We start from the raw sequence: 16,308 nt of genomic DNA, 5'->3' as shown, positions 1-16,308 counted from the left end.
GTGTTAACTACCTGTAATGAAGGGCGTAGAGTAGACTGAAAACTGATTCTTGTTGGGGAACAGGGTCAGATCCTTCTTGGAGAAGGGGACAGCTATGTCGGGCCCTGAGGGATGAAGAATTCACCTGGGGAAGCGGGGAGGCCATTCCAGGAGGAATGTACTACATCAGTGGTTCTCAACCTTCCTGATGCCGCGACCCTTTCATACGGTTCCTCGTGTTGTGGTGACCCCCAACCATAAAATTATTTTCGTTGCTACTTCATAACTGTCATTTTGCGACTGTTATGAATCATCATGTAAATATCTGATATGCAGGATGTATTTTCATTGTTACAAGTTGAACATAATTAAAGCATAGTGACTAATCACAAAAACAATATGTCATTATATATGTGTTTTCTGATGGTCTTAGGCGACCCCCGTGAAAGGGTCGTTCGACGCCTAAAGGGGCCACGACCCACAGGTTGAGAGCCGCTGTACTGCATGGACAAAGGCCCAGCGATGTGGAAGGATATGACCTGTCTGGGTGTGGCTGAGCAGCGTCAGCTGGGAGGAGTGATAGGAAATGAGGCTGGAAAGGCGGTTTCAAGGCCTCAAGTGCCTGGCTGCCGAGTTTAGACTGTAGAGGCCTGGGGACAGAGCAGGACGCTCCGAGTTGGGCAGGGACAGGATTGTGCCTGTTTTAGAAAGATGATTCTAACTGTAGTGTGGAGAGTGAACCGGAAGGGGGGAGACTGGGTGTCGGGGAGCAGATCTGAGCATGCTCCCTGTGGCTTTAAGTCCCCCAGTGGCTCCCCACCAGCCTACAGGCCAGGCTCTGACCTCTCTTACGTCCCGCCCATCCACAGGCTCTTTCCTGGACGAGGGATGTCTTTCCTCTCCCTTTGTCAGCGACTTTCTCACCCTCCTTCAGGTCTCTGTTCACCACACTTTCTCCTGGAAGCTCCTCTAGGCTCCTCCTCCTCCTCCTCCTCCTCCTCTCAGCACTTGTGGACGTGCCCATCTCCTTGAACAACTCTAACCAGAGCAGGGACTGTGGGGTCCTGCTCATTGCCGTGTCCAAAGGTCCCAGCAGAGTGCACAGCACATGGTCAACCCCCCTGACCAGATGCATTCATGAGCCAGGAGTGAATGGGTAAACCCATTAGAGGGGGGGTGAGAGCCGGAGTGCACATGGTGGGGTCTGCAGTGGCAATGAGGAGAGAGAGATGGGGAGAGAACTGACAGGACACACGATGGATGAGAGCTGAGCCCAGGGGAAAAGAAAGAGTTGGTGAAAACTCAGAGGCGTCTCCCTTGGAGAAGCCCTGATGCCTTTAATCAAGATGGGAAACATGGGTGCGGGTGGAGGCGGGCAGGAGGAGCTGGCCAGGGCTGGAGGCGGGGGCCTGGCACAGGCTGCTCTTGGAATGCTCCACTTCTCTGTCTCCCCAGAGTGGGTCCCCATCAATGTCCACGACTCTGCCAAAGTGTGGCCCCCTCAGAGAAGCCATGCGGACCGCCCTCGGTAGGCTGACCCCCCACAAATTGTTCTCTACCGCCCTGGCTGGGTAGCTCAGTGGGTTGGAGCGTTGTCCTGAGAAGCCAAGGTTGTGGGTTGGATCCCTGGTCAGGGAACAGAGGAGAAGCAACCAATGAATATGCATAAATAAGTGGAACAACAAAGTGATGTTTCTCTCCCCCCTCCCTAAATTCAATAAATAAAAACAAGAGAAAGAGAGCAAATACTCTTTTTTTTTAAAAATTATTCTCTACCAATACACTCTGCATTTCCTTCCCAGCCCTCCTAGTGATTGCAGTCAGGTAGCTGTTGATTTGTATTTTACTTACAGTGTGTCTTCCTCACTAATTTGGAAGTTCCTTCAAGTCAGGGACCTTGCTTGCTTTATTGACTGTGTATACCTGCTGTATGAATGTGGGAAGGAAGGAAGGAAGGAAGGAAGGAAGGAAGGAAGGAAGGAAGGAAGGAAGGAAGGAAGGAAGGATTTAAATGCCTTGATAAGGAATTTGACTCTCAGCCTCGAGGGACTGGGGAGCCATGGAAAGTTCTTAAGGAAGGCAGTGTCAGATTCAGCTTGTGTTTTAGAAAGCTCGCCCTGGGGGCGGAGTGGGAGATGGATCAGGAGGGAAGGCAGGGGGGATTGAGGAGCCACAGGGGGAGACAAAGACATAGCACCTGGGGCTGGGCTTGGGAGCCCCCTGCCTGTGGGAGCCCAGAGCCCCCTCCCTGTCCTTCACCACCCCTGTTCAGGCCTGTTGTCTCTGAGCCCAGCGGAGGGCGGTGGGAAGAGCAGGGCTGGCAAAGCTGACACTCACTAATCACGGCCCTCACCCCGGAGGAGCTGCACTGACTGTCTGGTCTCCATGGAGACACGGCAACCTCCGGCCACTTGTTAATGGCAGCTCAACAAGGCTGCAGCAACAGGGACGGGCCTGACCAGCGCGCCCCAGCCCTGCACCACCTGTCTCAGCCTCCTCTTTTGCAGCAAACCCCAGGGGGCGCCTGAGTTGGGGGACAGGACCGGAGGCCTGGTGGCTGGGAAGCTCCCCCCGACCCCGCTGCAGCCCCGCCTCCCTTGGCACTGCCAAGCAGTGAGAGGGCAGAGACGGCCTCTGCCCTGGCTGACTCCTCCGCAGGGCTGCTGGGAAGCTGAGCTCATGCAGGTCACCCAGGCAGGGCCAAAGGGCTGGAGGGGGATGGTGAGGAGAGTGTGCGGGGGACCTGCCTGCATCCCACACACAAGAGAAATGGAGGGGAGGGCGCTTTGCCTGCCCTGACAGCCCGAGGCAGGGACCCGATTGGGAACCATCTGTCCAGAACCTCTTCCCTCGTTTGCTGTCACTACATCTGAAATCGGAAATGCCACCATTAGCAATTCACTCCTTCGGGAGGCATTGTGGCCTAGCACAAAAACACTGGCTTTGCAGTCAGGCAGGCCTGGTGTGAGGCCTGGCTCTAGCTCTCCACCTCTGAGTGTTGATTTCCGTGGAATGGGACAGTCATTGCGCCTGAGCAGACACACACTCTCCAGCATGCATACTGCACCAGGCTTATTCCGACTCACCCCAGAAGCCTCCCAGAGGCTTTTCTTCACCCCCACAGGTGAGCTGGTGCCTCTTGCATAGGACAGATCCCACAGCACTCACCACCTGCTGGATGTGTCTGTCCCACATTTGTCCTCCCCACAGACTGCCCTGTAGCAGCAGGAGAGGGAGAGGTTAATGGAGTAAACAAAGGAGGTGGGTAGAGGGACAGCCTCCTTCTGCCTTTTGTTCTCCTTCCTCCTCAGGGGGTGCTAAGCACTGGTTGAGGGCCTCTCTCCCTTCTTCACACCTCTGTTTATCCATCTGTCTGTCCATGCATCCATCCTGCACACTCTCCCAGAGTGGGTGCTCAGAGAAGGACCAGAGGCAACCCCAGCCTGTAGGTGAGGCAGGGGCCCAGTTCCGCTGTCTCAAGCACCCGAGACACACACGTGGCCAGCCGGGGACCTTGGTACAGCTGGCTCCCCCATCGCGCCTCTCCTGGCCACTCCCTAGGCGACTGTGCAAGCTGAAAGGCCCTTGCAAATGGTTTAGCCCCGTCCACGGCAGCCAGACGAAGACGGCAAGGCCCAGAGAGGACTCTGACTTGCCCGAGATCCCACAGCAGCTCTGTTTTGAGTTGACAATGTACCAATTATGTGGGCCTGCTTGGGAGGCGGCTTTTGGCTCTCTTGGCCCTGCTGACAGCTGTGTTCCCAGTGGCAGCTGGAATGCTGGTGGGAGGCCTGTCTGGCCTTTGCACCCTGACTCCCCAGGGCAGAACCAGGTGGCTCTGGTGGGGCCCAGGGCTGGGGATGGGGGGGGAGGGGATTCTCAGAGGGGCAGTGGGGGGTGTGGGATGCCTGGAAGATGGGAGAGACAGCATAGCATTGATTTTAGAGACGAAATCAGGAGCCCTGAGTTCCTCTCCCACCTCTGCCACCCACTTGCTGGGGAATATTGGGTACATCATTGACTTTCCTGAACCTTAGTTTTCTTTTTTTTAATTTAATTTATTATTATTATTTTTATTGATTTCAGAGAAGAAGGGAGAGGGAAAGATAGAGACAGAAACATCAATGATGAGAGAGAATCATTGATCAGCTGCCTCTTGCACGCCCCCTACTGGGGATCGAGTCCACAACCCTGGCATGTGCCCTTGACCGGAATCGAACCTGGGACCCTTCCGTCCTCAGGCCGACACGCTATCCACTGAACCAGACTGGCTAGGGCTGAACCTTAGTTTTCTTATCTGCAAAAGGGAGCTACAAAACATTTTGTCAACAGTGACAGCTGCACAGCGGTGAGGGCGTTTTACTGTTGGACAGAAAGGCTGTGTCTGAGAGGGGAAGGGGCTAGCCCGAGGCCGCAGCGTGAACCCACGGCTCCCTCCCGAGTTCTCCGCACTGAACTGATATAAGCGGTTGGAGCTGGAAGGAAGTGTCCAGTCTAGAATGTTCGCTTGCTGAAGGAGAAATAGGACCAGAAAGTAGGAGCAAGTGGCCCAAGGTCACCCAGTGAGTCTGGGGCCAATATGGGCCCCGAGCCCAGGCTGGGCACGAGGTCCCCTGCGCAGCTGCCTTGCTTGCTCATCCAGCCACCTTGGTTTTGTCTCCCTCAGTGAGTGGGCGCTGAATGGGCCCAGCTTCCTTCCTGCCGCCCTGCCCGCCGTCTGCCACGTTGGCAGTCGCCCGCAGCCTTCTCGCCCCTGCTGCTGCTGCTGCTGCTGATGCGGCATCAGCAGAGACCAACCCGCAGAGAGTTTGCCCAGAAAAGCCAGGGCTGCTGGAGCAGGGGCTGTGCTGGCTGACTCTGCCAGATGGGAGGGAGAGGGAGCGAGCCAGCGGGCAGAGGGAGGGAACAAGGGCTGAGCCAGCCTCCTACCTTCCCAGCCCTTCTCCACCCTTAACAGCCAAGGGAGGGAGGCAGAAGGCTGGGGTTAGGGGCCTGGGTTTGAGTGCCCGTGTGTGAGGTTCAGAGAGCCGAGTCTGTTTCTGTGAGCAAGCACCCTTAAGTGTGCAGAGCGGAACATGTTGGGGTGACGTGTGAGTCTGTGTTTGCCTCCATGTGGACAGGTGATGCTGTGTGTGTGAGCTTGTGCTCGATGACGCATACACAGGGGCCACTGTGTGTTTGTGTAAGCACAAGGGAAAGCTAAGTGTGAACACAAGCCTGTGTGTACACATGGAAGACAACTGTTAGCGACAAGGCATCCAGTCTGTGTGTGCACAAAAGGGTCAGCTCATGTGTTTGACTTTGTGTACTCAGCTCATGTCTGGGTGTGTTGGGCTCATCTGTGTGTGTCCAAGGGCCAGTGATGGTGTGTGCATAGGAAAATGCTGCCTGTAGCTGTGACTGTATGTGTCTCTGTGCCCAGGAAGACACCATCTGGGCTAGTGCAAATGCCCAGGGTATAAGCAGGCGGTGTCTCTCTACCCACAGACCTTGTAGTGTAGTTATCGATGGCGATGCAGGGGACCACCCTGTGTGGCTGTACATCCTTGGCTATGTGCACGAGAGAACAGGCGGCACTGGGAATGTGTCCCTGTGTCGCAGCGGCGCAGGGCGGTGGCGGTGGCAGTGGTGGTGGTTGTGCTGTGCAGGGAGACAATATGCTATGGGTTTGCGCTTGTTTCTCTGCATGGCAGTCTGTGTGTGACTGTGCCTGTGCGTGTCTGTGAGCACCGCGTGCTGGAAGCTGTGCGTGCCTCTGAGTGTGTGGTAAGCTGAGGGTAAGAAGGGGGAGTACATGGCTGTGTTTGTACTTGTCTCTGAGCCGGGGTCAGATGCGCTCCATGTGCTACCTCCTGTGTGCACAGGTGGCCGCTGTGTCCAACCGTGTCTTTGTGTGTTTCGGGTCGTCTGAATGTGCACAGGAGGAGGACACGGAGGGAGGATTTGAGTGCGTGCCTGTGCAGGCACCTTTAACGTGGCAAGTCTAAGAAATGTCGGCCTTCTTGGCAGCAAATCTGGGCTTGGTTCCACTGGGGGTGTCTGCAGAGAGGGGCTCTTAGAAGGGACGTGCTTGAACGAGAGAGACAGGAAGGGAAGGGGGGGGGCCAGCCCCAGCTTGGGGTTTCCAGGAGGGAAAGCCAGACATTGGAACTTGTCAACGCTACCTCCTTCCCCGCCCCCACCTCCCGACTGCTGCCTCCCCTCCTGGCGCCTGAAAGCTGCTGGCAGCTGGACAGACAGAGAGACAGTGCACACATAGACTGGCTCTCCGGCCCCGAGCCCCAGTGTGAGCCCCTAAATACACAGCCTGCACACCAAAAGCCCAGGAGGACAAAGGATGTGACTAAGACTGGGGGGGGGGCACATGTGTTTATATGTGTTGGGGGGCAGGGGGTGCTATTGGCCTCTGGTGTATCAGCTCAGACTAGAGACCAGCCTAGAAGCGGGAGGAGGTTTCAGGGAGGGTGTGGGGGAGAGGAGAGAGCCTTTGGGGTGAGGGCTCTTATTGCTCTCCTCAGACTCCCAGGGCGCCCAGGCCCCCTCCCTGATTATATAAACGCTGCAGTGTCTTTGAGAATCTCATTACCTCTGAAATCACTGACTGCAGCTCCCTCCTTGCACAGAAGCGGAACAGAGACCCAGAGGGGGGCAGCAGCTGATCTGGGTGGCACAGCAGAGGCAGGACTGGAACCCAGGGCTTCTCCCAGTTGTGTCTGCTGTGCAAGCTGCATGGGCCAGTCTTCTTCTTCCCTTGGCTCATTTAGCACTTTCTCCCTCCCAGGTCTTCAGGATATACTAGTACATATTTTTTGTCCCAAGTGACCTGTTTGCTTGTTGGTCCATCTGTTTGTCACACGGTTCCAGTACCCTCTAGGGCAGCAGAACCTGGAAGAGGAGAGTTCGGTTCTGGGCCCAAGTGTTACTGGGGAGGTGGGGGTGGGACGGGGAGAAGGAGGAATAGAGGGAAAGGAACTCAAGGAGAGAGGGAGGAGGGGAGAAGAGTGAAGGGAGGGGGCTGGGGGCTGGGGCAGATCTGGGAAGCTTAGACTCTCCTTTGTCTCCACCTCCAGCCTGGGCACCAGGGGCAAAGTCTGAGCTCAGAGGGAGTCCTGCCCCTTGGGGACTGGGATAAGGACCCTAGGGTTTCTCTATGGCCTGGACTCAACCCCCAAACCCAGGGGCAGCAGGGTTGAAATCTTGGGGACAGCATTCTGGATGCTTGTGTGGTGTGCAGTGACCACACTCACCTACTGAGAATGGAGGGGAGGGGTTGTATGAGGAGGGTGGGTGTGAACCTGGGTATACATTGAATTAGGGTATGTGGCCTCTTTGGAACATGGGAGTTGGGTGTGTATGTCAAGTTGTGAGTGTGCGAGGACTCTGTGTACACCTGTGAGCAGGTTTGGATTTCACGGGGTGGGGGGGAAATTGTAGGAATGTGTGTATGTATGTGTGTGTGTGTCTGTAATAGGCAGAGAGAGAAATTTTACTGAGGGAAAGGTTGTGTGCATGCGTGTATGTGGAGTGCATGAACCTGGAGGCTGTATGCTGTGTCTGTAGGTAGGAAATTGTATCGTTATGTACAGTGTGTGTGTGTGTGTGTGTGTGTGTGTGGTTGAATTTATGTGTGTATCATGTGTTTGGACTGCATGAATATATGGGAAGTATGCAATTGCATATGTGTACTGCTGTGTACACACATCTGTGATATTTTGAGGTACATAGTGAAGTTGTTTGTATGAGTCTTGATTATGGGTTATGTGTGCAACTGTATGGATTTGTGGGGCAGTGAATGTTAGAGAACTGTTTAAACATGTGGTTGTATATTTTGGGGGATTGGCTTATATGTGTAGTTCTTTGTTTATTTTTTGTGTTGCTGTGTTGTTGTTGTTTTTTTTGTCAAACTTCCCCTGCCAGAATGTAAACTCTATAAAGGGTAGAATTTTTGTCTATTGTGTTCACGGTATCCTTAGTATTTAGAATAGTGTCAACACACAGGAGGCACTGAATCACATTTCTTGAATGAATGATGAATGAGTGTGCACATGCTTGGCTTGGTGTGGGAAGTGTGATATGTACACACACACACACACACACACATATATATGTATATATATGAATTATGTGTGCATGTATCTGGATATGTGAATAGATGTATTTTGTGTCCAGGTGTGTGAGGTATTTGTTTTTTATAAATATTTTTACTAATTTCAGAGAGGAAGGGAGAGGGAGAGAGAGATCCAAACATTAATGATGAGAATCATTGATCCGCTGCCTCCTGCACGCCCCCTACTGGGGATCAAGCCCGCAACCCAGGCATGTGCCCTTGACAGGAATCGAACCCCAGACCCTTCAGTCTGCAGGCCGACGCTCTATGCTCTATCCGCTGAGCCAAACCGGCTAGGGCCAGGTGTGGGATGTTTTAGGCATGAGTGGCATGTGACCAAATTTGAGCAAAGGTGCATATGTGTCTCTAGGTTTGAGACTGTGTACCTGAGGCTGTGCCACTTATGTGAGCCTTGGGAGTGCTGGGGACGTGGCTGTGTGCGTGCACAGTGGTGTGTGCATGTGCACCGTGCATGGGGGTGGGAAGGCACTGTCGGCTTCTCCCAGCCTTCAGCACTCACTCAGCTTCACCCCAGGTCGCCTGCTGTGAAATGTCAGTGGCAGAGAAGCTAAAAATATCCCTTCTCCTCCTCCTGCTCACTGCTTGGGCTGATGGGGCTGTGGGGCCCCAGCAGGCCCCTTGGGCCCTGGGGGGAGGAGGAACTGCTGGATGAGGGGCAGGGTGTGGGGTAAAGAGAAGGAGGCCCTTCTCAGCACACTCCCTCCCCCCTTTCCTTTTGGGCTCCACAGCCAGGCCCCAGGCTCACCTCTGTCAGGAAGTCCGCAAGAACCCCCCCCCAGGAGCTGCCGCATGCTAGCATGTGTGCCTGTGTGTCTGTCTGTGGTATCCAGAGCTGCCTGGGAGGGAGATATGGCCGCCATCAGACTGGGCTCATCTGGGCAAGGCCTCTTCTGTCAGTCCAGGGGCTCTGGGGGACAGAACTCCAGATGGGGGCTCCGGGGGACGGGCTGTATCTTTCCACTCAGTCTGGGGACTCCCAGGGAAAGAGTTGGTGCTACTTCCTCCCTAGAGCTGAGGGTCAGGGCTGCAGCCCATGCTGTATGGGCTCATCTGGCACTGGCCCAGTGGCCACCAGCGCTCACTGACCCCAAGGCACATCTGCTGCTGCTCAGAGCTTGTGGGTAGGGAGACGTCTCAGCTCTGCCCACACCCTGGGCTGGCATGTGTTTGCTACGGGTATGTGTGTGGGTGTGGTGGGACATGTCGGGGCCTGTGGTCTTTCAGGGACCTCTTCACATCTTGGGCTCCTGGGTGTGTCTCTGCCTATGTCAGTGGTGTCAGCAACTGCCTGCCTTGAGCCTGATAGGCAATCAGTAAGCATTGGAGGCATTGTGTGTGTTTTTCTGTGTGCCTGTGGGTGAGTCCACGTGTGGGTCTGGGTTTCTCCCTTTCGTAATGCAGACCTGCAAACTCTAGCTGGAATGAACCGTGTTCATGTGAGAGGTGCTGGCATTAACACAGGGGTGTTTCTGTGTGTCAGTGTGTGTGAGTGGGTGTCTCTGTCAGATGGTCAGTGCCTTGTTTGTCCTCTGCATCAAGAGGTTTGTGGAGATGTCTGTGCTGGGGTTTCAATCACTTGATTACTGTGTTTGTGTATCTGGATATCATGGTGTCTACAGACATCTCTGTGCCTGTGCGTGTGTGCCTAATTCGTTTGGTTTCTGTGGGTCTGTATGTCCACGTGTCCCTGTGGATGCTGGTGTTCTCTGTGTGGGTTGAAATCTGTGCACAAACTGGGCGTCCCTCTCCCCCAGCCCTTGCTTAGTCTCCCACCATTTCTGTGCTGAAGGCTTCAGGTTGTGTCTCTGTGTGTGTGAGTCAACTTTCCCCAGCACTGAAGTCTCCGGCTCTGAGACCTGCCCTTCCACTCTCTCTGGTTGGACTTGAGGTGGGAGCTGAAGCAGAGGGCAGGCAGGCACAGAGCCCGCCACAGCTGGGTCCGGGGCCAGGTTGCCACCAGGGCCCTGCCTCAGCGTTCCTCCAAGCAAGCGCTAAGCCAGAGCCTCAGTTACATGTAAACACCAGCTGTGTCAAGACTGCGCAGCTTCTTCTAGGTCAACAGACAGCTGTGGGGTTGCTAGGCAACCGCCTGGCTCCCCCCATTAGGCCCCCCTCCCACTGCCTGTACCTGCAAACCCTCTGCTGGCTCCCCCCACCTCAGGGTACCGCTATACCCCTCCATGCCAATTAAAACAGTGGGGCTGAGCGGGTAGGAGGGGTCAAGGCTGCGGTGAAAACGGGGCTCTGGGATTGGGATCAAGGTATGGGGAGGTGTTAACCCTTCCCGCTACTGCCCCCCTCCCCGCAGTCCTCAGTGCACTCTCCTCACCACCCCTTCACCAATCATACTAGAACAGAACTGGAGTGATGGTAGCTGAGCGCCCCCCCCCCATTCCCTCCCCCCCACTCCGTAGGTCAAGGCAGAACTGGAGCGATGCTAGAAGCAGCTGGAAAGAGAGGCATGAGGTTGTGTTAGTGATTGGTCAAGTCCCCTGCCCCACCCCAGCCTAGCCCAGGGACGAGAAGGGTTAAGTTTCCCCTTGATTTCCCCTCCCAGGATAGCCACCCCCATTTTCAAAGCAGCACCTGCGCTCCCAGCTGCGTGCCCTGCGGTGCCCGCTTGATGCCCGCGTCCAGGCAAGGTAGCCCCGCAGCGCCCCAGGCCCTCAGCCCCGCCTGGCTTGGCCTTCTCTGCGGGGAGCGGGGGAGACGAGGGTCCTGCAGCCAAGGGCCTCCCGACTGCTCCCACGCCCCCGCATCGGGCTCAGGCCCTTGGAGTGGGGCGCGGGGACCAGCAGCGGGCCGGGGTGACTTCGGAGGCGCGGGAGGAAGCAGTAGGAGGAGGCAGTCAGGCGGCAGGGAGGCAGCACCCCTGGCCGCCCCATTAGTATGCGGCCGCGCTCCACTCGCCATGGCAACCGCTCCCCCGCGCCTCGCATCCGGGCCGCCCCAGGCGCAGTGCGCACCTCTCCTCCCACAGGTGGCGACACGCACCAGCGGGCACGCACACTCGGGGAACCCGCGGGCGAGCTGGGGGCTCCAGGTGTGCCCGGGCCACGCTGTGCCCGCCCCCGCGGCCGATGGGCGTGTTCCCAGGTGCTCCGAGTGAGCCTCTAGGGGCGGGGAGCGGGGGTGGCGCGCCATGAAGGGTTCGGCCCATGCCCCATGCCCGGCTGTGTGCCTGTTGTGCCCGTCTGTGCTCATGGTTTTGCCTCTTCATTCCTGATTGTATGCGGTTGAGTATGATTGCCCTGGCGTAGCTGAGTGCGATTGTCTTTGCTAACCTTTGTGCCTTATAAAGGTGTGCGCTTCCGTTTGCAGGCCCATGGCCCTGGGTTTCCTCTGGATGTGTGCTCAGGGGTGCCTTACCTGGATGAGTATTTCTTAGTGTGTGTGCGTGCGAGCGAGATCCCTTGGTATCGTCTTGTGACCCTCTGCACCCTTGTGCGTTTCTGGGCACAGCTGCATGTTGCAATGTGTATCTGTCTGTGTGAATTCCCTGTGAATCCCTGAGAGCCTGACTCTCCACGTCACTGTGCTCCTGTGAGTGCCCTGAGTGTGTCCTGGGGTGTGGTTGTGTCCAGGGGCTGCTGGCTCTGTGCCCTCCTCCGCTTCCCTCCCTGCTGCCTGAGCAAGCCGACACCTGCTCGCTGAGCACTGGGCCCTCCCCCCACCTGGCAAGGACAAGAAAGGACAAGGATACAGAGGAGACCTGGAGACAGAGACGAGAGACTTGGAGGGGGAAGACAGAGAGCCAAGTAGGCTGGAGACTGGTGACCTGGAGTCACGCGATCAGCCTTATAGTCCAAGACCCAGAACAGAGAAACAGAGATGGACATTAGACAGAGGGCGGCCCAGGCTCACACAGAGACCCAGAGCACCAAGTCGGAACTGTGGAAACAGGCCAGAGGTCAAGATGTGGGTCCCTGGCCTCCTGTCTCTTTCCGTCCCTTCCTCCCACTCTAGAGTTTCCAGCCCTGGCCATGCCTCCTCCTCCACAGACCCAAAGCAGAGTTCTCCTGGCCCTGGGACTGGAACCCACCTCCTCCTTGCAGCAGCTGGTGGTGTGTGTGTGTGTGTGTGTGTGTGCGCGCACACGCGCCACCATCTGTGTGCTGTTCTGGGCTAGTGACTACCTTGCACACAGCCCTCCCTTACTCCCTCTCCCCACCCCCACCACAGTTGCCCATATTTTCTCAGGCCCAGATCATGCACACATGCCAGTCAACCATACTCGTTCACACGCAGAAACACGCCCTGGGTCTCCCTGTCTCAAACACCTCTGCAAGTACGGCCAGAGGATCACCACGCACACAGCTGCACCACAAGTCCTACCTTCCTAAGCTCTCCCATTCACCCCTCAGCAATGTCCGAGGAGTTCCAACCTCTGCCACCCACAGGGAAAGACAGAGGACCAAACTGGTCAATTCCACCAGGCTACACTCAAAGGCATGGGCCCGGTCTCTTTTGTTCACTGTTGTATCCTCAAGTGCCTGGGACATACCTGGAATCTTGTAGGTGCTTAAAAACTATTTGTTAAATACATTATTTGTTAAAGAAATGTGTTTATAGTGTCTGTCTATTCAGAGAATCCATAGTCGTTTACAGCCACTCAGTGAAAAACATGAATGCATCCCATAGTTTACACACAAGAAGGCATCGGATACACACCTAGGATACCTTAAATATAGGTGTGCACACCCTGACTGGTTTGGCTCAGTGGACAGAGCGTCAGCCTGCGGACTCTAGGTTCCCAAGTTTGATTCCAGCCAGGGGCATGTACCTTGGTTGCAGGCACATACCCAGTAGGGAGTGTGCAGGAGGCAGCTGATCGATGTTTCTAACTCTCTATCCCTCTCCCTTCCTCTCTGTAAAAAATCAATAAAATATATTTTTAAAAAAATATAGGTGTGCGCCCACAGGTGCCTGCTTGTATGCAAACAGCACAACACCTAGATTAGAGGTTCTCACCTTTGGCTGCACAGAACTACCTGGGGAGCTTTTATTTATATTTTTTAATCCTCACTCGAGGATATTTTTCCATTGATTTTTAGAGAGAAATATCAATGTGAGAGAAAACATCAATTGGTTGCCTCCTGCACGTGCTCTGACCAGGGCCTGGGCCAGGGAGGAGCCTGCAACCCCGGGCATGTGCCCTGACTGAATTGAACCCGGGGACCCTTTGGTCCACAGTTCGATGCTCTATCCACTGAGCCATACTGGCTAGGGCCCACTTGGGGAGCTTTAAAAAATTCCAATGCCCAGGCCCACCCAGCTCAATAATCTCAGAATCCCTAGATTGGGAACCACTGATCTAGATGAATGGACTCAGAAATGTTGACACTGGGTTTATTACCAGGAATGGTGGTGAAGTAAATTTTAACAGTGCAGTGAGCAGACTTCCACAATCTAGCGTTTGAACCCTGGTGTCACTATTTACTGAGTGGTCTTTGTAAATTACCTCTCTATCTGTAAAACGGTGATAATAATCATTACAATAAAAAGCCTCGTAGAATTGTGGAGATGGAATGAGTTCATATATATATATATATATATATATATATATATACACAAACACACACATATATATATGTTAAATGTTTACAACAGTATCTGGATCATAGTGTTATAATTGTATAATTATTTCCGATTTTTATTTGTATAATTTAAAATTTTATTATAGAACAAATCATTTTTTTGGATGAATTTTATGAGCAGGGTCCCCCCCCCCCAAAAAAAAAAACTGTTATGAAAAGGCAAGGGCTCAGAGTCAGATGCCAGGCCAACCTACTTCTGCCACTTCCCATGTAATCTTGGACAAGTCACTTATTCCAAGTCTCTGAAGCTGTCTTTTCATTTGTAAGTGAGGTATCTTTCTCTACTTCACCGATTGTTCTGAGGAATAAGCACCTCCAGGAAGTATTTAATAAATGGTGGTAAAATCCAAATACCTAGGGACTATGTTGCCTTGATATATTCTGGGATCAGGTATGGGACTGTGGTAAGAACAGATCAAACAGGGTGCCGTGCCCTGGCCGGTTGTCTAAGTTGGCTAGAGCATAGGCCTGTCCACCAAAAGGCTGTTGGTTCGATTTCCAGTCAGGGTGCATACCCAGGTTGTGGGTTCGCTCCCCAGTTGCAGTGAGTATGGGAGGCAATAGAGATGTTTTTTTTTCTCTCTCTCTCTCTCTCAAATCAATAAAAACATATTCTCGTGTAAGGATAAAAAATAAAATAAACAAATAGGGTGCTACTCATCCTTCCCCACCCACCTGGGCAGGGTCTCTGTTGTCCTTTGCCCAAGGCCCCAGGGCCCAAGGGTACAGAGAACCTTAAATCCCAAAGGCTGGGCCCTTGGCCTCTGGAGCCTGTTCTGCAAAATATATCTTGGCTTCCTTACCCCTTACTAAGCTATAGAACCGTGCTCTCCCCCGTTCTCTCGCTGACCCCTTCTTTCAGGGAACCCCAGTTTTCCTTACCAAGCCTGCCTCCCATCCCGAAAGCTATAAGCTCTTCTCCGAGTTCCCATCCCTCTCCTGTTGCCCCTCTTTTTTTTAAAGAATCCTCCCCCGAGGCTATTTTCTCCATTGATGTTTTTAGAGAGTGGGAGGAAGGGGGAGAGAAACATCGATGTGAGACACATCAATTGGTTGCCTCCCGAGCGCACCCCGACTGGAGGTGGGGATCAAACCTGCAACCCAGGCCCTTCCGTGTGCGGGCTGGTGCTCTAACCACTGTGCGCACTGGCCAGGACACCCCTCTCTTTGTAGTTAATCCTCTCAAGTTAAGCTCTCAAATTAATGAGCCCCCTTGCTGGGCTATAATCACCTCCCTGAATTCCCATTTCCTCCTTGGGTCGCCCCCTCCCTATCCCCACTCTTATTCTGTGGTAGATACTCTTCACCGGCCTTCCTCCCCATCTCTAGACCAATCACAAGTGGAGCCCTCAGTCCCCCACTGGGCACTGCCTCTGCCCAGCCTGCCCCACCTGGACAGCCTCTCCAAGTCTCTTCTGCTTCCTCAGCAACCGCAGAACATTTTTTCCCTGCAGGCGATTCCTGGGGCTGAAAACAAGCTTCTCCGGCCTCCCCCACTGGTTCCTGCAACGCCACCCACCCCTCCAACCAGCCTCCACCCTGCCCGAGTGGTCTTGCCAAAGCTCTCTCCCCTCCCCAAACACACAGTGTCTGCTCCAAACAGGCCTAACTATGTGTGACTTCCGCCCCCCGCCACCCTCTCACACCTCCAGGCCTTTGCACATGCTCTTTCCGCTTCCAGGAACAGAGCCGCTCTCCCGACCCTCCCGGGGTCTTACTGCTCCCTGCCCCCACTTCCAGCATCTCTCTGGACTGTCGGCTTGAGCAGTGTTGATGCCTTTGCTCTCACCATACAGGAGGGAGAGGACTTGGGGATTCGTGGAGGGGCCTCGGTGGGTGGATGAGCCGTCACATCCAGCACAGACGCTGCAGTTCTGTTTCCTGCCCCGCTCTGAACCTCCGGCCTTCTCTTTCAGACTGGGGTGCCCACAAGGGGGGGGTCTGTGTTTTGTTTTTAAATTTTGTACATTTTTAAAAAGTATTTGCAGTTGCTGGTTTTGTGCAGAAACGGCCCCAGGCCTTGGACTCTCCCAGCCTGGACCTTGCTGGTTGGGTCAGGGAGGGAGGCCACGGGGAGCCGGCCCTTGGCGTCTCCCTGAGCTTCCGCAGGAGGGACACGGAGAAGCCACACTGGACAGAGCTTTAACATACAACGCACCGATAGGAAAGGCTGCTTGCTAAAGGCCAGGCAGCCCAACTGGGCATTGTTTAGTCAAGCAGCCAAGAGCTCCCCAAGGTCAGGGGAGTGGGAAACAGCTCAGTTCTTCCAGCTCCACCAGAAGCAGGCACAGGAGGAAGAGTCGTCTTCGCATTTCCAAAGTTTACGAAAGCTGAGCTGCGAGGAAACCCAGACCCAGCATTTGGGGCTCAGGATGGAAAAGAGAAAGCAGAGAAAGAAAGGGTGTGACTGTCTTAGTCACACCCTGCAGTTTGCAGGGGCAGATGGAGGTGGATTGGAGCAAAATGAGGGCCTGGAGACAGAGGAGACCCAGGGCCTGGGGCAAAGGGGAGACAAAAGGGGGGGGGCACTCCAGTCCTTGTGGGGACAGGGGGCATCTCACAGGGTTCTTGGGCTTAGGACGGAATGAGTGACTCAGACAAGTA

Source organism: Myotis daubentonii, chromosome 3 (genome assembly GCF_963259705.1).
Source record: "Myotis daubentonii chromosome 3, mMyoDau2.1, whole genome shotgun sequence".
NCBI classification, from domain to species: Eukaryota; Metazoa; Chordata; class Mammalia; order Chiroptera; family Vespertilionidae; genus Myotis; species Myotis daubentonii.
This window is presented reverse-complemented; position numbering follows the sequence as displayed.